The following is a 23,397-nucleotide window of genomic DNA, read 5'->3' on the forward strand; positions in this document are numbered from 1 at the left end:
AACAGGGATGAACATAGGGGGACAGACTATCACAGTGTGTGATTGCAGCAGTAGCTTTAATGTAACCAGCACTAATAGAATCATAGAATCATAGAATATCAGGGTTGGAAGGGACCCCAGAAGGTCATCTAGTCCAACCCCCTGCTCGAAGCAGGACCAAGTCCCAGTTAAATCATCCCAGCCAGGGCTTTGTCAAGCCTGACCTTAAAAACCTCTAAGGAAGGAGATTCTACCACCTCCCTAGGTAACGCATTCCAGTGTTTCACCACCCTCTTAGTGAAAAAGTTTTTCCTAATATCCAATCTAAACCTCCCCCATTGCAACTTGAGACCATTACTCCTCGTTCTGTCATCTGCTACCATTGAGAACAGTCTAGAGCCATCCTCTTTGGAACCCCCTTTCAGGTAGTTGAAAGCAGCTATCAAATCCCCCCTCATTCTTCTCTTCTGCAGACTAAACAATCCCAGCTCCCTCAGCCTCTCCTCATAAGTCATGTGCTCTAGACCCCTAATCATTTTTGTTGCCCTTCGCTGGACTCTCTCCAATTTATCCACATCCTTCTTGTAGTGTGGGGCCCAGAACTGGACACAGTACTCCAGATGAGGCCTCACCAGTGTCGAATAGAGGGGAACGATCACGTCCCTCGATCTGCTCGCTATGCCCCTACTTATACATCCCAAAATGCCATTGGCCTTCTTGGCAACAAGGGCACACTGCTGACTCATATCCAGCTTCTCGTCCACTGTCACCCCTAGGTCCTTTTCCGCAGAACTGCTGCCTAGCCATTCGGTCTAGCAGTGAAGTCACTCCAGCACAGACGTCAACGCAAGCTTTCCCTGGGACCCTAGTACCTACTTGAGCAGCTAGCCCATGCTGCAGTCCATGCTGCTGCGGCCTCACTGCTATTGATACCTGAGCTAGCAAGAGTAAAGCTACCTTGGGTATGTCAACACATGCTGCAATCACACTTCCAGAAGCAGGGATTGCATACCAATGCAACACAGGGAGCACCACCAAAGGGCTCACAAACTATTGAAAGCGGTTGTTTTCAACCTTTTTTTCATTTGTGGACTCCTAAAAAATTTTTGAATGGTGGTGCAGACCCCTTTGGAAATTTTAGGTGTGATCAGTGGACCCCCAGGGGGCCTTGACCCACAGCTTGAAAACCACTGATTTAAATAGTTTGTGAGCCCTCATATGATAGCTTTTCATGGGCATAGGATGGGTGGTCACCAGCAGGAACTGGATGGAGCCCACCCATCTAATGCCCACAGAAAGCCATCATATGGCAATCTCTTTTTGGTCACCCCTGACGTAGGACAGCTTCATCATACTGGTGACGCAGAAGTGTATGGAACCAGTGCCCCAGTTTGGCATTAGGGGACACCGTATTGCTGGGGTAATCGTCTTTCAACTATCATCCTGACCACCTGTGATACTTTCTGCAAGAGATGGCTCTGAACCCGGGCATCCTGGCTGGTTCTAAAATCCCCCTGGGCAAAGGTACTCCTTTACTTCCTGCTTAAAGCTGTGTGCAGTGATGCAGAGCATTGCTGCTTTACACGTGAAAGGTGGCTGCATTTCAGCGATGGAGGAAGTGAAGTGACAGGCCCTGACTGTGATCTCGAAGTGTAGTTCCATGGAGTTACTGCAGATTTATGCCACGAGGCGAGGGCAGAACCGGTCCCACAGTTGTGTATGAGTTATAGTTTGGAAAGTGCTTTGCAATGCTCTAGGGAAGATATTGTATGAATGTTAGACAATCATATTGTTTGTTATGAACAAAGAATAAATGTGGAGCCATGCTGAAGAAACCTTGCACACGAAATGGTCTTGTTGAAGGATTTTTCGCACAGTACATCTGATTACCTGGGTGGTGCTGACTGCAAGCAACAATGACCCCTTTATCTGAGCCAGATTAGAACTACTCTGTCAGCAGTCCTTCTCCATTAAAAAAAAAAAAGAAAAAGAAAACCTCTCTGTGGTCAGCAGTTTCCTTATCTACCTATCTTTCCATATTACTAGACACCGTGGTTGTGTTTCTATATGGTAATGGTACAACCATTTGAATGGTCGCACTTATAAAATTCTAATGTGAAAAGGGTTCATTACCCTGAATTAGTTACCCAGTCAATGAATAACAGGGACGTTGTGGAGGCGAACAACGCACCCCCCCCACCAATATAACTGCGATTTACAGAAATTGCGGGGGGGGGGGGGGGAATCCCCCACACAGAACAGCGGCGACTCTATTTCCCAGAGTTCAAAAGGAATAATAAAAAAGGCCTTTCAGTCCCTCGACTTATAGTGACCATGTGTCAGCATGGAGATTTGATGGTGCCCTTTCCCCTCTTTACATAATGCCCTCTTGTGTACAGAAATACAAATTGCATTCATATTAAGTGGGATAAAACAGTAACGATCCGGCGAAATGGCTGAGTAACAGGATGACCGAGATATTTGGGACAAGCTCTGGCACTTCCTCACCTCAGCACAATGGTGGTTTTCTTTTCCTAAGTGTGTGGGGAGACAAGCTCTAACGCAGTATGATTCTACAGCTACCTTTTGATTTTCGACTAGCAACACACAAATACCCCCTCATGTGACACCCCTCCCCCCAAACACAGATTTAGTTGGAAAAGTCTTGTAATGAGAATTGCTGACCTTCCTGCTGGCAACGGACACAGCTAATTGGACACATTTGCTTGAGGCACTTTCCCCCCTCACCGCATGCCCAGGGAACAGACTCCAGACCGCTTCCCTCCTGTGGTGACATCCCTTGGGGAACGACCGGCTCCCTGTCCAGACATGGGAGCCAGGAAACACACAAATATCTGACGGAACTGGCTGCTGTGTGCAGGTTTGCGGGGGAGAGGCACAGAGACAGCAGCATCCCGCTGCCTGACTCAGTCCCTTCTGGGGGGTTGTGGCTCTGCCGACTCAGGGAGGTTTGTTGGGCAGGGGAATGGCCGTCCTCCATGGCACCGTCCACAAAGGACATTTGCCAGAGTCATACAGTTTAAGACCAGAAGGAATCACCAGCCATCCAGTCTGAGCTCCTGTACACCACAGGCCATGAACACCACCAGCAACCTGCACACCAAACCCAACAACGGAAATGAGACCAAAACATTACAGCCCACAGGACATTAGACTGTGCTGTGCCTGAGGCCCCCGCAAGGGCATTGAAAGGATTCAAGTGAGAGATACAGGGATAATCCTGGCCAGTCACCCACACGCTACAGAGGAAAGTGAAAACCGCCAAGGTCACTGCCAATCTGACCTAGGGGGAAATTCCTTCCCCACCCCATACATGGCGATCATGAGCATGTGAACTAGAAGTGCCAGCCAAGCACCTGAGAGAGAGAGGATGTTTGGTGCCACCTCAGAGCTTCCCACCCCATACACCCCTCCAGTGTCCTGTCTCCAGACGTGGCCATCCCTGATGCTTCAGAGGAAGGAGGCCAAAAAACCAAAAAGACACCAGAATACATTTGGGGAGGTATTCCTCACTGACCCACTGACTCCTCACTGACCCCTGCAGGTGACTGGCTGAAGTACTGACGCATGAGATTTAGGAAGATAAGACAAACCGGAGAGGATCCTCAGGGCTGCCGAGCCCCATCCCCCACCATTACAAGCAATCCCATAAGACAATGCCCTCAGAAATTTGTCCAGCTGATTCTGAAAACTAATCAAGTTGTTTTCCCTCTACAACTTCTGCTGGGAGCCTCACCCCTCTGATGGTTAGAAACTTTCTTCTAATTACCAGCCTGGGTTTGTTCATGGCCAGTTGATATCCATTTGTTCTTGTGCCAACACTGTCCTTTTTTAATAGCTCTTCACCTCCCTAGTGTTTACCCTAATGTATTTATAGAGAGAAATGCCCTCAGCCTTTGTTTTGCTAGGCCAACCTCTTTGAGTCTCCTCTGTAAGACAGGCCTCCCTTCCCCCAATCATCCTAGTAGCTCTCCTCTGCACCTGTTCCAGTTTGAATTCGTCTTTCTTAAACATGGGAGATCAGCATTGTACTCAGTATTCCAAATGAGGTCTTACCAGGGCCTTGTACAATTTCATCAATACTTTACTCTCTCTACTGGACATACCTCACCTGATACATCTTAGGAACATATTCGCCTTTTTCACAGCTGCATCACAAAGGTGGCTCATAGTCGTTCTGTGACCGACCCCCACGCCCAGGTCTCTCTCCTCCTCTGTCACTTCCAACTGATAAACCCCCAGCTTGTAGCAGAAATTCTTGTTATTGGACCCTATGTGCGTAACCTTATACTCTGTACTATTGAATTTCATCCTATTTCCATCACTCCAGTCTTCAAGGCCATCCAGATCTTCCTGTATAATGTTCTGATCCTCGTCTGTATTGATGGTACTTTATATCAGCAGATTTCTTTAACACACTCCTACTTTTTGCATCAAGGTCATGAATGAAAATATCAAATAGGATTGGTCCCAAGACCGACCCTTGAGGAACTCCACTCCAGTCCAATAGTTCACCTGTCCTGTAAGATAGGAATGGCCCTGATGCAATGCAAGCCCCCAGGTGGGTGTGGACATACCTGAAGGCAGAGTTCCTGATAGCCCAGCTCCTAAGGGAAAGTCTGGGGTGTGTGTGAATCCTTCCTCTGATTCCCTGTTGCCCAGCTCCACTGGTTTGTGGTGAGTGCTCAGAAAGCAAACAGCACTTCCTCCATCTCTCCAACAGCTTCCTGAGGCCAGGCCTCTGCTAGCTGCGGTGGGGAGGAGGGGAAATTCAGAGTCCCCAGCACGGATTGTTCCAGCAGAGAGGATGACTTGGGCCCTGTCATTAACACAGTGACCCAAGTTGATGTCTCAAAGAGAAGCACTCAAAAGGCAGGAAATGCCAAAGTTCTGCGGCCCCACCCAGCCGAAATCAAACTCATTCCAAAATAGGGTACAAGTAGCTCCAGGCCCCGCCTCCCCCTGCGTCCCACTTGCCAATCTTTGTTATTGACAGTCACACATTCTTTCTCTGTTGCTATGTGAAAGACCACACGAAGAACAGGGGAACTAGTGAGAGGGAACAGTCAGAGTGACTGTCGGGTACATGAATGCACAAAACAAACTAACAAAATAGTGTGAAATATTGTTGCTCTCCAATCTCTCAGTTAATGTTCGGTGTTACATGCACCAGTAGAAGATCATGTATTCTCAGAGTGTTTCAGAAGGTCCCAGTCACGTATAAAGGGATTGAAAAAAAGAAAGATTAAAGAAAAAGTGCCCCACCTCCTGATGTCAACGTTTCAATTCCCTTGCATACGTGCAGCTGATTTACAAGTTAAATCTCTGGTACCTCTTGGGCGTTTCCATGTAAACTTGATACTATTTTGACATACCAATGATGAGTCTCTTCCCTGCACAGCTACAAGCTTGGGGTTAATGACGGTTCTCCAGGCAATCCAGCCTTACACCGAAGAGATTTACTGTTGCATTTTAAAACATGCAAAAGACTTTCTCTTGCAAATGAGAGTATGGGCTGAGTTCCAGGGCTCATGGCAAAGGCAGAGTTTCTCTGGGGAGGATGAAGGTGACTGTTTTTTAAAACGACAAGAACTGGAACCCCAAGCACACATATTCTACAATGTTGCCAACACTAATAATTGTATTGCAAGACTCACAGTTTTGGGGGTTTTCTCCTGAAGCCATGTGATTACGTAAGACTCTCAGCTTTCATTTAAAAATACTGAAACTCATGAAAACCAGAAGGAAAGTCAAGGTGAGCTGAGTCCCACACTGACGGGAATGGGTGAGTTTGTCCAGCTCTAATGATGGGAAGAGCATTGGGTCAGAATCCAAATGCTCTCTATTTAACCTGGACCCCAGCCTAGGAATCTCCTGAACTGGGATTTTGTCACAGCACTTTCTGGCTCTGGCTGGCTACAAACACCAAAGAACAGGCTTTCTCTTGGTGTCTTGGCATCTTCTACTCCTGTCAAATCTGATTCTGGTGAAGGTTCAAGTCAGCTCATTGATTTTCAGACCTATTTGGGTTCTGCCTTATGCACCACAATCAATGCATTATGAATAGGTGTGGAGCTGCCCTCCTTCATGCCGAAATCTGCCAGCAGATGCCTTGCAGTGGGACAGTGGTACACTATGGCAAAGGAGGGGAGCTCATTAGAAGGGGATTGTGACAGTCTGTACCCTTATGTTCACCCTTTTTACAAGACTGTGATACATTTTGTACAAGGTGTGCCTTGTGAGGTATCATTTGAAAACTCTGCTGCACATTATTATCCTGATACAAATATGTGTGGCAACACTGTATGTAAAGTTATAAAATTCTACAGTATAAGACATGCTCCAATTCTGGGGAAACAGCTTCAAACCAGTTCCCCAGACACAAAAGGCTAGCCTGCACCTCAGCTAGGTGTCAACACAACCAAATGGACCATCACCTGGTTAAGCAGCCATTCTTTGGCAGGAAGAAGGGCGTGAGTGAGAATTTACATCTTGGCAATGGAACAGTTAGAGCAGGGGTTCTCAAACTGGGGGTCAGGACCCCTCAGAGGGTCACAAAGTTATTACATGGGGGGTCGTGAGCTGTCAGCCTCCACCCCAAACCCCGCTTTGCCTCCAGCATTTATAATGGTGTTAACTATATAAAAAATTGTTTTTAAGTTATAAGGGCGGGGGGTAGCACTCAGAAGCTTACAATATGAAAGGCGTCACCAGTACAAAAGTTTGAGAACCACTGAGTTAGAGGTTCCCCTGTAAACAGACTTTCTGTCTCCAGAACCCCAGCTGGAGATGATTTTCAAAGAGGAAAATAACTACAAGAAGTGAGAACAGAGGACACAAGTGATCTCTCCCTTCATCTCTACTCACAGCACGGACGACACTTGAAGGACAAAGGAAGCATCATTAGACGGGAGAGAGATCCTGTCTGAAAGGAGCTCAGCCAGTGAGACGGATGCAGCAGGTGGTGAGAGGGAGATTTCGCTTTGAAATCACTGAGCTTGTTAAATTAGGTATTAGTTTGTGTTTTACCTTTTATTTCTTTGTAACCAATTCCGACTTTTATGCCGCATTACTTGTAATTACTTAAATCTGTCTTTCTGTAGTTACTAACCTTGTTTTATCTAAACCAGCGTATGTTTGGATTGAAGTGTTTGGGAACCTCCATTTGGGATAATAAGAGTTGTGCATATCATTTTCTATTATTGAAATGACAGATTTTCTATGAGCTTGTATTGTCCAAAAGGAGAGAGCTGGCCAGTACAAGACGACACACATTTCTGGGGACTGGAAATTTGCTGGTGTTGCTCTGTAATATAATTCAGAAGTGGCTGGCTATACCACTCATATAATACAGCTGGGGGTAATTTACATGCTAGAGGCTGTGAGTGGGCAGACCAAGAGTGGTTGCTTTCATAGCGAAGCAGTGTAAAAGGCACCCCCAGGTTGGCAAACTGAGGGGACACAGCTGTTCAGCAGTCCAGCTTGTACCCTGGGGAACGTCACAGGGATGTCCTCTTGGAAAACTCCAAGATTAAGGGGGCCATTTTCTAAAATTAAAAACCAGAACAACCTGGATGGCCCAATGATACGCTAGGAGAGAAGGGTCCTTAAGGACTGTGACGCAGGGACAGCTGTCATAGACTAACGGTAGTGTTATGGGTTGGGCTAAACTTCATTGAAGCTGGTGGTTGTAACACTTGCCCTTCATTCAGGATAAGTGCAAAAACAATTGAGCTCCTTTATGGAACCAGGTCACTGAAACAATAAAAGCCACCACCCAAAGCACAGGCCAAGGGCAAGACCTGAGTGGAAGCTGAATCACATGCCCAAGGGGTTTCCCTAGGGACTAATTTAGTAAATATCTGGGCTGAGGCATTAATCGGTGGAGCTGCGTGTGGGCTAAATGTGGAGAGAAACGCCACAGAAATGGGGAGAAAAGGAGCAGAAAGACAAGGCTACAGCCAGCACAAGGGCAGCCAGCACAAGCATTGTGAGTGGGGCCTGAGAAAAAGCCTGGAGAGAGAGAGAGCGAGCGCATTTTGGGCAGAGTGCTGGCTGGAAAGAGACTTGGAACTAGGAGCAAAGAAACTGTCTCCTGTTGTCTGACCCCTGTTGTCTTCAGGAAGCCAGGACTTTGTACAGTCTTTATAAGCAAACAGGATTGCATCAAAGAAATATCCAGCTCCATCATCAATTACTCCTCCTAATGGAACCAAACCACTAGATCCCACATCTTGCCTAATCATGAAGGCCAAAAAGGGGTAACTATTACAGCAAGGGGAGAGAGGTCAGCTTCTGTTCTCTTTCCAGTCCATCACGCCCAGGGCCCCCTGGGGCTCAGCGGCTACACTTTCTTCAGGGTCTGGGTCTACACTCAAAAGCTTTGCCAGTCTAGCTACATCAGCTTTCGAGTGTAGACGAGGCCCTGTGGGCCCAAGCCTTTGGTCATCTGTCTAGCTGCTTGTCTAAATGCACACAGCAGAGCAGCTGTACAGGCTGAATGGCTCAAGCTGGCTGCAGGTAGAGAAGAAGGAAAACAGAGCTGGGGGCTCTGCTCTGCACACCTCGGATGCTGCACGGGTCCATAGGGCGTCTCTGAAAGATTATTTCCCCCACCCACAAGCCACCTCTCTTAGGTGAGTTCCCTCCCCCTAGCCAGCCCGGCTCCACAGCCCCTCTGCAGCTATCACTTCTTTCCAGCGCCCCCCAGACATCTGCTACCAGCCAGCTCTGTAAGCTGGGGCTGCCACTGTCAGACGCTCACATCGTGCGGTGAAAAATGCAGCCTTGCCAAGGCCAGCAGCCTCAGGCAGAGCTCGGCCCACGTTTGGATGCCGGGCACGTCTGTGGGAGTGAGCATTCGGTTAGTGGCTCGGGGCACCTGGTAGCTCCTTTCACCGGCTGCGGCCTCAGAGCTCTGCACACCTGCCAAGCAGCAGTCTCTCTAGCTCCCAAAGGGGCTGTAAAGGAGGCTGTATGGTGTGCGCCAGACCCAGCATTGTCAGGAGTATAAAGATGGTGGGGGACAGAGAAGGGCAGGGCACAGGACAGTGGGAAGCAGACACAGACAGGGGTGCTTTCTGCTAACACTGGACAAGGAATGCTATTAGTCTCAGGGATACAGTATCATGCCAAAGCAACTCTGGCTGCTCTCGCAGCTTCACGACAGGGCTTCTGGCTTGCCCCTTCCTTGCCCCAGCCACCTGGCTTCCTGCTACGTGTTTAGGACTCAGATCCTACTAGGCAGGGGGCCAAAAGTGAGACCCCTGGTCAGGCCTCAGACACTGAAGCGTGGCCTCACTCCCACAGACTGGTTTGCACGTGAGGGTGCCTCCCGGGAGACTCTAGGGGTACCCCTGCCAGCATTCAGTGCTGCAGCTCATCCCCCCCATTGTCCTTGCCAGTCAATGCAGTGCCAGCCTCCCCCGCCACACAGAATCCCTCTGTGGCTTTCCGCCCCTTTGCATTCCTAGCACAACCCTGCCACCGGCCTGCCTCTTTCGCTCCCTCCCTCCCTCTCAGGCAAGCGGCATGCAAATGTATGTACATTTCACATGGCTCCATTCTAATTCTATGCACATTCAAAACCCTACTCGTTTTCTCTTTGTTAAAGGACCAGCAGCATAGAAATAAGGGAAGACGTGCAGCGCTTTAGAGACACGCTCTTCCTTCCTGTGCCTGCAGCTCCTGGCTTCCCTGCTGGAAAGGGTGCTGAAGTGAGGCCAGAGCTTCTGGCAAGCAACATGCCAGTCACGCCGCCGGTGTGTTTGTTCAGCACCCGTCACCAGGGCACACAGGCTGCAACGGGTGGGCGCCTCTTGTTTAGATTTGAATGTCTAGCGAGTCTGACTGACGGGTGCCACCTGCACTCAATTTGCAACGGGAAGAGTCAGGCAGGTCTGTGTTCCGCAGCGGGCAGAGCCTACGGTGTTCTGCGAAGGACGTGGTCAGAGCGCGACAGTGTTAATCAACAGGCAGCAGGTGCAACATCAGCACGGCCGGTATCAGCTTCCCTTCCTAGCCCACCACAAAGGGCCTGGCGTCTGCTACAGACAAGCGTAGCAAAGGGGGTCGTGGGGGGGGGCCCCTGCAGCCGGGGCCAGACACAATGGCTCTGGGTGCCCTGGCTTGTGGAATGTTCATGGTGGGAGAAAACAGCTACATCGCGGCCCAGAGGTAGATGTAAGTGTCACTCCCGCAGGCCGGGAGAGGGAGAGACAGCGCGTAAGCAGGGGCAGAGGTGAGATTAATTATGAGCACGGCAGAACAGAGGCGATCGCTGGTGCTGCGCTCCAGAAGGAGTGAGCTAGATGGAAGAGGCAGAGAGAGAGAGAGAGAGGAACAAGAAGGGAGTGTTCCTGACTGATCAGAAGAGGGGACAAGGTACAGTGAGCAGGGCACCACAGCTCTTCAGTGCTGGGAACCCTGTCTGGGGTCTTTGCTGTGACCGAAAGAACGATTTCCACTCATCAATACAAACAGAGGGGATATTGAGACGTCATGGGCCAGGATTTCAAACACGCACAGCAACACTAATGGCCAGATTTTCCTAACAGCGCTACACACACAGGACTATTGTGCCAGCCAGAGTGACTACGGGTGACGGGGTTGCACCAGGCATCGTGTCGTGAAGTTCCCAGATCTGGCTCAGTCCTATTAATTCACAGATCTCTGGGGCAGCCCTGCAAGGGGTGCCAGGTACGGTCAGGCGTGCACCCTTTTGCACGTCGATGGAGAGCTTGAGAGTGTGGTGGCTGGGATGGTTTTGTCCAGCTGCTCTTAGATCTGATGAGTGACTGAAGGGGGCCCAGATCTCTGCGAGATCGTAACGTTTTGCACAGTCATCGAATCACAGAACCACAGGGTTAGAAGGGACCCCAAGGATCATCTAGTCTAACCCCCTGCCAAGAAGCAGGACTTTTGTGTCCAAACCAGCCAAGACAGAGGCTATCCAGCTGTATAAAGTCAACCCCCTTTATACTCAGGACTTGGAGCTGCCAGCACTGCAGCTCACCGCTCAGCAGGCAGCTTTGAGCTCTTCTGAAAGTGTGGCCCATCATGCCAGAGCTTTAGAAAATTACACGAGCGCGAATGTACGTGTCCCATGGAAACCCACAGCCTAGTGAGCCCAGAAGAGCCCTTGGGGAGCACGTGCGTGCAGACCCCCCTCAAGATCCCATCTTGTTGGGTGCATTTGACTACATTCTGCACATTCTGTTTTCATTTTAATTAAAATAAAAGGCCGGCTCCTCAGCGGCTGTAAATCCCCAGAGCGCCATTGACCTCATTGGAGTGACGTCCACTGAAACCAGCCGAGCATCTGGTCCCAACTTTCCCAACCTGGGAACTTTCCTCCTGGGAAAAGTTGCACTGGCCTCAATGGGACACATCCTATCAGCAGAGTCCCCCATGTGTGTAGGGGTTTGCAGGGTTGGGGCATAGAGTCTAAAGCCTCCTCTCCGTGTAAAGTAACAAAACGGGCTGATGGCAAAGCCTGGCAACAGGAACAGGGAGGATTCCTCACTAAGGCTTGGAGGTCCACAGCTACTGGGGCCATGGGAGCGCTAACATGGCTAGGAATTCTGAAACCAATGGGAGTTAGGCATGGTTGTAAACCGCACTTATCTGCCTTGTTAGGCACCTCAATTCCATTCAGAATCTGGTCCGGAATCACTTTTGAAAATGGGATTTAGGCTCCTAAGTCCTGTATAGCACAGGCCAGAGAACTGCCCCAAGATGGTTCCTAGAGCTGATCTGTTAGAGACACATCCCATCTTGTTTTTAAAATGGCCAGTGATGGAGAATCCATCACGACCCTTGAAAAGTTGTTCCACTGGTTAATTCCTTTCACTGTTCAAAATGGATCTTATTTCCAGTCTGAATTTACCTAGCTTCAACTCCCAGCCATTGGATCATGGTATATCTCTCTCTGCTAGCTTGCAGAGCCCCTTATCAAGTGTTTGTTTTTAGCATGCTAGCTCGATCAAAGCAAGCACAGAGATGTCTGCTTGAGTCGGGAATTACTGCTCCACCTTGGCATCGGTGAACCCTTCGACATGCTTGAAAATGCTATTTTATATTGCCTTGTATTCACGCAAGCCTATGAGCTCTTTGCAGCAGGGACTCTCTCTGCCTGGCTCTGGGTACCTAATGGATAGTGCTGTGACCCACAGCTCAAATCGGGTTCCTACTGAAGTGACACATGGGAAGCCGACCTTGAACCTTTGCTGTCCTTTGGCTTTTGAATGAAGACCAGAGCCAAGGCCAGATTGAAGTCAGAGGCACTTTCCTGTGATGCTAGATTGTAACCAGAAAAATGTAATAGGCTTTGGGCTCGCAAGCCCCTGAAGGCCTGATAAAAGTCCAGGGACAAGTCAGGGGGCAGGATCTCTGCCTGATTACAAGGAGGAAGCTGCTTCTTTCACTTCCTCAGGAAATAGGATGATCCAATAATGGTTCCTCAGCCTTCCTTGCCAGCAGCAGAGCGGGCCTGGGCAGGGTTGGCTCCTGTTCCCAGCTAGCGATGTGAATGGCAGACTAACAATGGAGTTGTCTAGCAGCCAGGCTCTCCCTGGCGTGCTGATTACATCTCTCCCACTCTTCCCTTTCAAGCTGCCCAGCAAGGAGCTCACGCCAGTTTTGTCAGGTGCAGAGTGTTTCAGGGCAGCTTTGCTGATGAGCAGGGCATGGGACCCTCTCCTCCCCCTTACTGAGGACTCAGGAATTATTGAGTCACTTTTTTATGAACACAGCATAATTCTGAAATAAAATTAGCTTTCAAGTGACCATCCATCTGTGTCGAGGGGAGGGGAACTTGAAGGGTCAGGTTGCAAATGTGTCCTTGTCAAGGTCTGAGCAGCACCACGAACACACCCGGAAGTTCCCAGGTAACAGCGTGTGGGGAGGGGGTCACTGTTGCTTGTGCAGATGAAGCAGTGTTTGCTTTGAAGACGTTTATTTGCTCCTTGCTGCATTCCTGTTCAGAGGCACCAGCGGGGTCTGTTTCTCCTGACCCCCTCCCTGATGGAGTGCTGTGAACAATTCTCGCCAGCAGAGAAAGGGGGGCAAAGCAACATGGCATGTCTTCATTTCAAGTGACAAGTGAAAAGCGTTTTCCCTCAGGATAGTGGCGAAGCTCTGTGGAAACGGCAAATTGTACCAAATGTTGCCAACTGAGTGATGACAGTCAGGGGTTCCTAGCACAGGGAGAAGAGTCTGGGCCAATGCGGCACGTCCTAGTTCACAGACATGCTCTGCCACATGCTTCTCCTATGGTGTTGGCCAAGGCGCTCCAAGTCTCTGCTCCTAATCTCACATACACTTGTCTAACCGGGAGCGAGGCCATTGAGATCACTGGCATAAAACTGACGTGAATGATATCGGACTCAGGCCCAATCCACCGATGCCCTGGGCCTAGTGCAGCCACTTATATCAGTGTAAAGTGGTGTGAAATGCTACACTTCCATGCCTACCTGGCACTGGCATAAATGCACAAAGTCCAAGGCAATGGTGACTTGGACCTTCTGTCCCTGAGTTTCCTCACCTTTATAACAGGGACAGTCATAGGGACCTGCTGAATGGGGTTGTTGTGAGACTAAGGCTCTGAGCCTGTTGGTTTTGCTCCCAGGAGGAAGCCGAGCCCACTTTGGCTCTAAACTCCTGAAAGTTTGTGCAACGCCCTGAGCTACCAGGGGTGTGTGAGGGGGAGAAGGCTTTGGATTCGGAATAAATATTTGTGTTCAAAGCTGCTAGTTTTTCAGAGCCCAGTTCTCCAATTTCCTCATTCTTGCTCAGAATTAAACATAAAGAAGAAAGGAAAATCATTCCAAACAACTTATGCACGGCCCTGTCCTCACTTGTTTGCTCCTGAACACACCAGGAGGTGAAGGAGCCGTAGCTACAAGGGTTGCTTAGTACTCCCGAGCAAGCGAAAGGGGAAAAGGCAAGGACTTGCTCAGCCCTTTAAAAACAGCACCCATGCGCTCGTCTCCAATGAAGCTGCGCACCACATCAAAGAGCGGGGATCTACAAAGACGTCGAACCGCATTCTTAGGGAAACAGCACTCGCCAAGAGGTAGAGCTGCAAGAGGTGCGCGAATGACTAACAGTGGAGCTGGGAATCCAGCAACCCGGGCCACTAAACCAACTTCTAACGCATGAGGCATGCGGGACATATAGGAGGCAGTGCTAGGCTGCTCCTTTGCACACGGCTACTGGCCGTGACGCTTCTGCACCGTGCAGGCTTTGCGCTTCCTTGCTTCCGAACGCTGCGAAATAGCACGCATCCTCCCCTCTCGCTTGTCCTCCCCCTGCATCACTTGCTCCTGGGGCTCCGCTCTGCACACAGGCAGTGACCCCCTGGGGCCTTTCACCCAGGGAACTACTCCGCAGTGTGACACTGTGAAAACGCCGTTGTGGGGATGTAGCTAGCTAGTTTTCACAGTCACCCATCCCTCGGGTATCTGAGCTATTTCTTCTGTGCCAGTGTCTCCAACTAACAAGTAAAATTATGGTTTTCTTTACCACCAGCACCACTTGGGATCTGAGAGTTAAGCTGGGTTCTTCCCTTCTCACACCTCTCCACCAGACTGCGTCGGCCCATCTGTGACCGCAGGAAGCCCCGTGTAGCCACCAGGCCTTCTAGGGAGTGGTGCAGGGACAGTCAGTAGCATAATCTGGAGTCACGGCAGAACTGTTACTACTGGTGAAGATGCCTGAGAAGGAGCTTGATGGATGCTGCAGCCCCTGCCCCTTCTGTGCCTGCTCCTGCCAACTTTAAAGATCTGGTCGTATGCTAGTTCCTAACACTCCTATGTCCACCTGCTCACGGGTTTGCTCAGCATGACAGCCAGTCTGCCTGGGACAGGGGAGGCTGCCACAGCAGAGACTTGCTCCCAGATACAGATGTTACCAAGCCGGCAGGTAGAGGAGTGCAATCCAACTGCACTCCAAAAGCTTCGTAAGCAACTGGGGGGGTAGCTCCCGGAAGCTCTCCCCGGCTTGTTTGGAATACGCAATTGCTCAGCACGTCTGTGTGATTAACTCTGAAATCTCAAACGGCACCATTCTCCCATGCAGAACTGAGACAAGTCTATGTCTCCTGGTGTGGACATGTGCTTAGCCTGGGACGTACTGGGTCACTATTAACTGCACTTCCCCAGCGTTTCCTTCCATCCCTTCATCTCTAGAGGCATGTTTTCCTGTGACTCTGGGGTTCGCCTTTCTCAGGAAGGGGAGTAGGGCCCAGGAATCACTCCCATCCTGATTTCTTTGGAAAGCCGCCAGCAGGCTCCAAGGGGCACGTCTCACGACACAGCTCTCCTCCCGAGAAAGCAGACCCTGGAAAGTCGCCAAGCTGGGCAGAGTCTGACAAGCGCTAGTGATGCTGAGACCCAAGCCTCTCTGAGACGCAGAGTGCACCCCACACTTTCTGCGGGGAGCTCATCTCCTGGGCTGGCTGACAAGCAGGGCTGGCAGGGGGAAGTGCGAGCAGAAGGGAACAGCCACAAAGAGCATCAAGTGTGCTGTTCACAGAACGGATCTGAAACACTTCCGCTTGCAGGGTATTTCACTCAGCAAGGATAAAACACGTCTTCAAGCAAGGGCACCCTGCTAAGATGCAAGGTCTCTGGATTGCCCTGTCTGAAAGAGCAGGGAAGAGGCAGAGTGTGTGCCAATGTGAAGGATATCCTATGGGTGGAGCCAATCCACCCTAGCCTGAGAGCACAGGGGAGCTTTGAATCCACAAGCAGCAGAATGGGAGTGGCTTCTGGGCTCTGAAGACAGACCTGGGCCTTCTGTCCCAGAAAGGGCCAAGTCAGCAGACCGGTGGGTGATCCAAGAGTTTCTCCAACATGCGCAATACACGTCTTGAAGAACAAGCCGCATTCTCTTACCCTATCTCATGGAGGGTCATTAGGCCCTGCACTGGGATCCCCAGTCCCCTAACAGGAAAAGGGACTTTTCCAGGAAGACGGTAAATGTTAATTTCCTGGCTGGTGACCTCTCGCTTTCCGGAATTCCCAGGGTTTGGCAGCACTCATCTGGGACATTTCCCCAGAGAGGTTGGGTTCTCATGCCCTTAAAGCATCCTAACCTTGGGTAACGTAACACACCTCCAATCCCACCAAGCTTCAGTATCCAACCTGTCACCATACAACCTCGGGAGATTCAGGTGGGGAGGAGGGATGGGGTGGAGCTCACTCACCATAACTCCGGCGATGGAAATGGAGGGAGGGATTCCCCTATCTCCTCTAGCCCCATCTTTTCCATGGCACTGCAGCCCGGTTCCCTAGTACCATAACCTTCCGCTCCTTCCCTGCCCCTGTCATCTGTATGAGCAACTCCTTTTATCGCCACTAGGGACCAGCTGGCAGCCCCCAGATTGTAATGCCTCGGCTTTGCCGTTCATTCCTCCCAGAGGCCTGACACAGTCCAAATCAATTGTCTTTTTGGGCATACAGCAAGGCCTTCTACCCACATGGGCCTCGCCCGGGGAGGGAGGGAGGGTTCCACTGGGCTGCGGAATTTGGTTAGTTTATTTCCTGTATCCATGATGGTTACGGTGACTGTTACTGTACCACGTGCTTTGGCGTAACCCTGTCTGTACTCTTAGGGAACGGCCAGATGCAACTTGTAAACCGAGGAAACTCATTTCCCAACCGTGCCACGCGGCACCCGGGGCCCCCTGCTGTTGCCCCGTGAACGGCCCGCTCGTTAGAACACTCCTGTCGGCCTCTGGCTAGCGAGGGCACAGCTGTTTATTAGCACCACAGCAGGTAGGAGCCAGGGCCACAGACCAGGAACCCATTGTGCTCGGTGCTGCACAAACATTCAATAAAAAGATGGCCCCTCCCACACCCAGTTTACAATCATGGTGTCAGACAAGAGACAACAGCTGGCTACTGCCATACAGCTGGGGGAGTCCAAGTAGACAATTGGACACAGTGGTCAGCATGACAGGCGGTGGTCTAAACCTGACATTATTTTCCTGCGTGAATTTCCTACATAAATGAGCCTTCAAGGACAGGCTAAAATATGCCTCAAGAACATCATAGAGTCAAACAGGACATAGGTCTTTGCTCTCTCCCCATCTCTTTGTGCTTCTCTAGCAGCCTCCGCTCCCAGCCGTGCCTGGAACTGACCGAGGTTTCCTGCCTCCTAAAGAGCTCCTTGCCAACTGCTAAAAACAAAGCAGGAAAACTGGAAGAAGCCGTGGCCCGTGGCCAAGCGAGAGCCAATCCCCGCATCACTGGCTGGGAACGGACCCGCAGAACACAGCCACGTTCCAGAGAGTTTCCTCTGTTCCAGCCGGGGAAGAGAGGCCCAGAGCTGGGGCCCAGGTCCCAGCTTAGACGCTGGCTGTTGTCTGGCCATACGGCAGCGCTCTGGTTCAAAGGCTAGTTTCTCCCACAGCCCACCCCGGAGAATACCTTTCACAAGTGCCTCCCCTTCAGTGTGGCTGGTAAGGTTTGCAGCGGGTGCGTGAGAGAGCCGCGCTTCTTTGAACCAAGCCCTCCCCCACCCTCCCGCACCTCCTTTGAAGGCGAGTTGTTTTTAACACTGCAGGCAGACTTCAAAGGGAATATTGGGGGTTGAGTGTCAGCACCGTGTGAGGCAGGGAAGCAGGAACCTTCGGGACCTCTTCTCCCAGAACAGCCACCCAGGGAAGAGCAGTCACGGTGAGCCCCATTGCTTGCTGCAGGCGGGGCGGGAGAGGGACTGAAGGAGAACAGGCGTGTGAATGTTTTATCTCCGGGTTCCCACCCTTTCCCGGGCTCTGTCACAGGGGGAGCTGGCCCTTTGATGGGGGCTTAGCCCTCCTCCCTGCGTGCAGGGAATGAAGACAAGGCCGTGGGATGGGGCACATGGGACTAGCCAGGTGCAGGATGAGTTCAGTCCGGGGAGATATTCTAGGGAACACGGACCTGGGAGTGAGCAAGCGATTAAAGAGTGAGATGAACAGGGAGGGAGATGGCCTAGGCTGAGAATCTCTCCAAAATACCTAGGGACAGAGCCCTGGCGAGGAGAAAAGCTGCGGCAGGGGCAGAACAGAGGTGTGAGCCACCTAGGAAGGCTGGGGGAAGATGTGAGCTGTGCCAATGCAGCAGACTCCCAGAAAGGGGAAAGTTAGTGACAGGATGCCAGCAGGATAAGGGCTAATTGACTGGGGAAAGAGGGGAAACTGAGGCAGCAGCCCAGCCCAGCACCAGAGTGGATACATTCTGCTCCAGGCTCCTCCTGGCACCCCTTGGCATGGCCCAAGCTCTGGGGTGGGGTGGGGTGGGGGGAAGCCAGGGTGATGGGCTTGTGCTGCCTTCCCTCACCAGCCCTGCAGAAAAACTGACAGCAATTGATAACTGACAGCGCCACTCCTGTGGAGCCCCGGGTTGTGGGTCATGGCTCACAGCCAGGGGAGGCCCTGAGGTCCAGCAGCTTTGGGCACAAGTCCCAGGGCCCTTCTTGCAGGGGGCAGAAATCCCACCTCCTGACAGGAGGACACAGGGGTCCTTCCAGAGTCCGGGGGAGGGGAGCAAGGCCATTGCATTTAGGGTAAGCGGTGCGGCCTGCCAGGCTAGCCCTGCAGCAGGCTGGGGGTGTGAGTAGCCCACAAACAATACTGGGACCCAGCCCTCTATTATACGGAGGCAGATCATCTAAATAATGAACATCCCATCTCTGCCCCACACATCATACATGAGCCCAGCCTGCAAGGGGCACAGCCGCCTTCCAGTGCAAAACCAGAGGACAGCCCTGCTCCCGGGAGATGCTGCTAGCCAGACCAGCTGGTCACCAGGTGGGGCGAGAAGTTTTCACACTGAGGACAACACCTGAGATGCACGTACCACAGCACCTACAGATCTCAGAGGGGAAGTGCCCGGGACCCAGCAGGAGCAGAGCAAAAGAAATCCAACACCCCCTTCGCATCCCTGTGTGAGGAGGGCAGCTAACGGCCTTTTTCCGAGGGAGGGGTTGTCTCTGCCTTTCAGCGGCCTCCCTTTGCTCGCCTGGCTGCTGGCGTGTGGCTCTGACATGCTCCAGATTCTGGAAAGACCATTTCCAAATGGCCTGAAAGATCTTTAAACAGCTTCAGAGGGCAGCGAGGGGTTTGGTAAGGGAGGACAGCTGAGCCCCCAAGGCCACAAGAACTCAGCCAGCTCCGGATGCTTAGGCTGGGAACGGCAGCATATCCTGCCGCCTGTGTATTTATTTTCAAAGATAAAGCAGTAGAGAAGAGTGCGGAACATGGATATGCTGCACATTACAGCCTGGACAGAGTGATTGTTTCCTTCTCCCCATCCCTTCAGATGTCCCCTGGCTTGGGACACAAAGCAATGCAACCAGCGAGGTGGGGACTTGTCCTCACCACGGTCACGTTGCTTTTCAGGGCTTGTCTTCGCTGCTGTGTGAACTCAAGGGATGACTTGACTGTCTCCCCTCCAGCCACCCGCCCATCTCTAGCTCACATTAGGCAGGGCTTTAAACGCAAGTCAGATGCCCATGGTGGGACAGATGCTGCTGGAGCGGGGAATGCCGTGGGGATGCAGCTATGAAGTGACGCTCCAGTGATGTTTTGCAATGTGGCTGCTCTCCCTGAGCTAGGGGCTGACAGGAGAGGGGTTAATGAGCCTAGATAGATAACTCTGCAGTGACAGACTGTAAGGCCTGCCCTGCTCCCCCTCCCTCTCCAGAGCTATGAGTACTTCAGGACAGGAGGCACTGTCTCTCACTAGGTGTATGTGCAGGGCCCTGATCCTGCTTGGAGCATTGGGAACTAGGCCAGTTCCAACAGTAACTGGCAGTAATAATTCCCAGTTGGAATTCTCCTTCCTGCACCAGGCTAATCCTGGGGCTCCTCGTTCCTCCTTTCCACAGCCCCGGCCAGACCAGAGTGCTACAGAACGACATGTGCTGCCTGCCCCTGGAGAAGGTTTCTCTGATGTCTCAGCTGGCTGGCTGCTCAATGCTTTAATCAGCTTTCCTTGTAAGGAAGCACAGGGGAAAGGGAGCCCCGGGCCTTTCTTTGCCCCTGTCAAGTTCTAATTAAAACGTCAGGAATGTTTCTGAGAGAGAAATGAAAACACAATCGTCAGCTTAGTGAGTAACGTCTCCCAGGGCCACATTCCATGGGGAAGGACACGTAGGCAAGTGCTGAACTGGGCAGACCAGTGGGGGTTGGCAGCAGTGTCATGTTCTCCTTCCTTACCCACACTGATCCCTAGCATTCATGTTTGTCTAGCTGGGTAGTGCCTGGCTCTCAGGGCTGGTGGGTCTCATACATGGAGGGGCTGGTGGTACCTCCCTTAGGACTGTCAGCCCAGTGGTTAGAGCACTCGCCTAGCATGGGGGAGACCCAGGGTCAATATCCCTGCTGCCTTCAGGGGAGAAAGGTGGGAGACCCCAGTTCAAATCCTCTCCGGAAAGTGTGCTAATTGCTAGGCCAGAGAGAGAGAGAATGACTTTGTAGCCTGTGGTTAGAGCGCTCACCTGGCAGGTGGGAGACCCAGGATCCTGTCCCTATTCAGTCATTTAGCCAAAGTGGAACAGCTTCATCAGGAGAGACTGAGGGAGCCTGCATCAGAAGGTCTCCTCGCTCCTTGGCTGCAAAGCAGGTGATTTATTAGCTTCTCTTGTTGTTAATACAGGCTGGGGTGGAAGATACAGGACACCCTCCAGCGAGAGGGGGCTGAGTGGTAGCTGTACTCCAGTCCCACTCACTTCTCTGCAGCACCTCTTCTCCCTAACAGCAGCATCCTGGGTTGGGCAGGAGGAAAACAGGAGTGGTGTGTTGTAAAACTTGGCCTGTATGAGGCTCTGAGCCCCTCAAGCCTTGCTTTGCCACTCACTTGTTTAGCCCTTTCTTCCCTCTCAAAACATTTCAAGTTGCAAAGCCGAACAGCGGAGCTGGCAAACACCTGAAGGGAGGGCAAACATTCCCAGCTAATGATGAGTGCTCTCAGGGCTGCACCTGTTGCAAAGCCCCAGCTATTTGTGAGGGCTTGGGGACAGGGTGGATTTAAGAACCTTGAACCTGGCCGTCACAGGAGACAACTGAAAACATTAAAGTCCAAGGAATGCAGCCGAAGCCTGATAAGTGCAGGCTCTGGGACTGCCCCTGTCCTGCCTCTGAGCAGCAGCCCACAGACAGAGACGAGGGTCCTTTTGCTGTCTGCATTTACACACCTGCCCTGGGAGGTTAAAACAAACAGCCCCAAGTGAAATATTAACTGAAATCACAGCAGTAACCCCCAGGGCCCTGCCAGGCCTCAGCTCAGCTGCTGCTAGCGTGGGGGAGAGCCTGCGGCAGGGGCCGTCTCCATGCCATGCTGCTGGAATTATTAGCATTTAGCCCCAGCGTCACCAGGAAGCACCCAGGTGACTTTGTTTCCAGATGGTGCTGGTCAGAGACCCCCAGCCCTTTAGCTTCTATGCTCCAGCCGGACCTGCCTTCCCCAGCGATTCCTTTGTCCCTAGGAGAGACCCCTGGAAGATCCAAGCAACCGTCCCTCCCCAGGATTCACACATTTGCTCTCACACAGAGAGAGAGCCCACTTTCTTCACAAGGCTGGAGCCCTTCAGCAAGGAAACAGCCCCGAGGGAATCACTTGACTCTACATTTATCCTCTGGCAACAGCTGTTGATCCAGCCACCCTGGGCCAAAAAGTGGCTCCCAGCAGAGCTGATAGCGGGGCAGCGCTGGTGCCACACACAAACCACTCAGTGCTTTCCTCCCACCCCCCATCAGAGCCTTCCCTCACTCAGAAAGGGGCTCTGCCCGCCCAGCCCCCAGCAGATTCTCCCTCCCCCTAGCATGGTCTGCTTACTCCTGAAGCACACCGGCACCCAGCTGTCCCCAGACCAATGCGAGCAAAGACGGAGTCATTTTGCACCCTTGACTTCCCCTGCCCAGCCCAGGGCCAAATGCTGTACAGAAGCCAAGTCCTGGAGCCCTTCCCCTCCACAGGGCTTCCCAGAGTGGGGAAGAGATTTCTCATGTCTTCCAAGTGCTCCTCGACCTCCTGCACCCCTGCCATGCCCCACCCTGCACTCCTCCAGCAGGGACAGCAGGGTGTCTTGCAGCCTTCACACAGATGGGGAAGGCCACTGCTAGAAGGGATGGTTTAGTCAGTGCAGTGTTTCTCCGCCTTTCTGAGACCAGGGACCAGCTTGCTGCTTTCCTAAGCAGTGTCAGGGAAACCGCAGCGAGCAGCGCCAGTCCACGGACCAGGCGTTGAGGGACACTGGATTTAGTGACCCAAGCATCAGCGCCGAAGCACCTAGACTGCCTGAAACCACATAGCGCGTCCCAAACCAGTGGCTGAAAAACATCTGGGGTCGCTGCTGAACTGGTAGCAGGGGTGGGACACTTTGGTGAAAAAAGGCTAGCACAGACAAAACCTAAGAATGAAGGCTACTCACCTAACTTAGGTTCCTATATCCATAATTAGGCTTCTCAATAAAACGGCCCTGATTTTCAGCGGTGCCGAGCCCCTGCAACTCCCCCCGAAGTCAGTCGATTTAGGAGCTTAGCTGTAGGCACCCAGGTTTAGAGTTTCGCTTACATTCTTATTAGAAGCATTTGTCTGAACTCAAAGAAATCTCCCTGGCAGAAAGGCAGCGGCACCGAAATTCTGGGCTATAGACGATTAAAGAAGGGGGGAAAATAGGTCAGAAGAATTACCTCCCGAGCACTATGTAATTCAGCACACACCTCACTGTCAGAAGCTGAGACACGGCCGCTCAGCTGAGTCAGCAGGGAAAGCGATCTTTGACTTCACCGCAGAGCAGGCCACGCTGTTTAAACCCAGCCCTCTGGGAATCTGGCTCATCTAACACTGCACCAGTGCTGAATGTGCGCTGGCAACGGGCCTCGGGTCTGCAGGGAATGTGACACACCCAGATTGTGCTCAGCATTTCTCTGGAGGAATCAAGCCCCCCGCTTAGTGTAAAACAAAAAGAGTCGCCTGTTTACTCAGTCCCCGTTGTTCTCAACACATACCATCCACCCACCCTTATATATGTGCTCAGAGGGAATCAAATGCAAACTGTGGCAAAAGATGAGGCTCCCTTAGCTAGCGGGCATGCTTTTGTCTGGGGTGACACACCTATCCATACATGCCCAGGAGAAACGTCAGCTTTTCCATGCTCTAACATCTCATTTTTATAATCACCTTCAAGTTAGCAGAGTTCCACCCCCTGACACCAGGGATACGTTTGCCCCTCTCGGCGTGTGGGTGTGACTGCGCAGCGATAGTGTGCTGAGCCCTTGCGCTGCCCAGCCTGGCTCCCAGAGCGGCAACGAGTTGAAAGAAGAACAGGAGGACTTTGGGCACCTTAGAGACTAACCAATTTATTTGAGCATAAGCTTTTGTGAGCTACAGCTCACTTCCTTGGATG

The 23,397-nt window shown here is 51.7% G+C and overlaps 1 protein-coding gene across 1 annotated transcript in view; it reads right to left on the minus strand.

Annotated features, from left to right (window-relative positions):
• Nucleotides 1–22,791, minus strand: part of PRAG1 (PEAK1 related, kinase-activating pseudokinase 1) — a 79,503-nt gene extending 56,712 nt beyond the window's left edge. Inside the window, exon 1 of the mRNA XM_043545275.1 lies at nt 22,682–22,791. The gene's annotated coding sequence lies outside the window, so the exon portion shown is untranslated. The remainder of the gene's footprint in view (nt 1–22,681) is intronic.
• Nucleotides 22,792–23,397: the final 606 nt, after the last annotated feature.

The sequence above is a fragment of the Chelonia mydas genome, chromosome 4, assembly GCF_015237465.2.
Source record: "Chelonia mydas isolate rCheMyd1 chromosome 4, rCheMyd1.pri.v2, whole genome shotgun sequence".
Lineage (NCBI taxonomy): Eukaryota > Metazoa > Chordata > Testudines > Cheloniidae > Chelonia > Chelonia mydas.